Genomic DNA, 1,971 nt, shown 5'->3' on the forward strand with positions numbered 1-1,971 from the left:
TGATGCTTCTTATACCATTTGCCAGCTTTTCTGCTTGATCATACAGCAGGCTGAATTCTACAACCACATTTTTTTCGCTTAGTTTTCGAAACTTAGAAAGTATCAGTCAATATCAGAGTTTCTTTACTAAAAATTGTAAGATATCAATTTAACTGTATTAAATTCCCGTAGTTAATCTGCAATGGAAGAATCCTAAGGAAATGCAATCCGAGAACAAAGGAAGTAGGTTACAGTATCCTTGTTCGCCCACTGCTTGAATACTGATCAGCAGTGTGGGATCCGTACCAGATAGGGTTGATAGAAGAGATAGAGAAGATCCAACGGAGAGCAGCAGGCTTCATTACAGGATCATTTAGTAATCGCGAAAGCATTATGGAGATGATAGATAAACTCCAGTGGAAGACTCTGCAGGCGAGACGCTCAGTAGCTCGGTACGGGCTTTTGTTGAAGTTTCGAGAACATACCTTCACCGAGGAATCAAGCAGTATATTGCTCCCTCCTACGTATATCTCGCGAAGAGACCATGAGGATAAAATCAGGATTAGAGCCCACACAGAGGCATACCGACAATCCTTCTTTCCACGAACAATACGAGACTGGAGTAGAAGGGAGAACCGATAGAGGTACTCAAGGTACCCTCCGCCACACACAGTCAGGTGGCTTGCGGAGTATGGATGTAGATGTCTTTGAACTGCAGTCATCTGGCTTTCATTGAACTTCACAACCATAAAAACACTTCTAAAACTCTTAATTTATTATCTTTGCTAATTTTTCAATATCAAAATTACTTAGAGGATCAATATATGTTCCACTAACTATTTTATATCACATTTGAGGTTTTCAATTTCTCGATTTGTAAATAATATCTCTTTTGTTTAGCTAATTAGGAAGCTTGCAACTTTTTTCTATTTTTCATGAGCCATGCTTGTGATGGTGGCTGCATCACCTAATAAAGATCCTAAGGCTCCTAATGCAGCAAGCAGGAATTGAAGGAATCTCTCTTCATGCTGATTAAATCTAGAGCTTCCTTTTTTCCATCTTAAGCACTTTACAATCTTTTTACTAACTGAATTCGATAATGTTAATGGTAAAAATCAACTTTTTAAAATTTGTGTTAGGTTATAGTCTTTTCTATTCTTTGAACTTGTCCATTTTGAAGTGCTATGTCATGCAGTTAGTGTGAAACTCAGTTCATATCATTAGAGAGGTTGTGTCTTTTTTTACAGCTTCGCCAAAAAGAAATGCTGTGCACATAAAGCATGTAGAGTACCAGCTAGTATCTATGTGTGAAACATGGTGAATAGAAAGGTATCTACCTATAGCGTTTTTTTCTAAAGAACATTGAAAGAATCATGACATCCATTGAGAAAATTTGGTAATGGTCACATTTTTCAAGTGACACCACCAGCATTATTGCTAGGAGCAAGATACACTAGAATTTCGATAAACTCTCCATTGCTGATCACATATAAAAGGGTCCTAGCAATTAGGCCGGAAATATCATTTGAAAAATGTGAGCATTGCAAAATTTCCTCAAGGCATGACACGATTTTTTCAATGTTTTTTCTTCTTTAGAAAGGACGTTAAGATACATGCCTTTCTATCCACCACGTTCACACATAGTGAATAGCTGGTACCCACATGCTTTATGAGCACAGAATTTCTTTTTGGCGAAACTGTAAAAAAAAAGAAACAACCTCTCTAATGACACCAACTGAGTTTCGCACTAATTGCACGTCAGAGCACTTTGAAATAGACAAATTCAAAGAATGGTTATAACAGGGGGCTCGTCCAGCGTTATTAAGTGCTTCCTTTATTGTAGTGACTGCTCCCACAACCTAAAACTCATGACAGAGCATTCATCTGTTGGGATACCAATGCATTTACTAAGATCAAGATTAAGGCTTTTCATCGTGTTCAGCACAGTTTTATCTAATTTTGGTCCAGTCATTTGGGAATTTTTGTTCTCTT

The sequence above is a fragment of the Schistocerca serialis genome, chromosome 8, assembly GCF_023864345.2.
Source record: "Schistocerca serialis cubense isolate TAMUIC-IGC-003099 chromosome 8, iqSchSeri2.2, whole genome shotgun sequence".
Lineage (NCBI taxonomy): Eukaryota > Metazoa > Arthropoda > Insecta > Orthoptera > Acrididae > Schistocerca > Schistocerca serialis.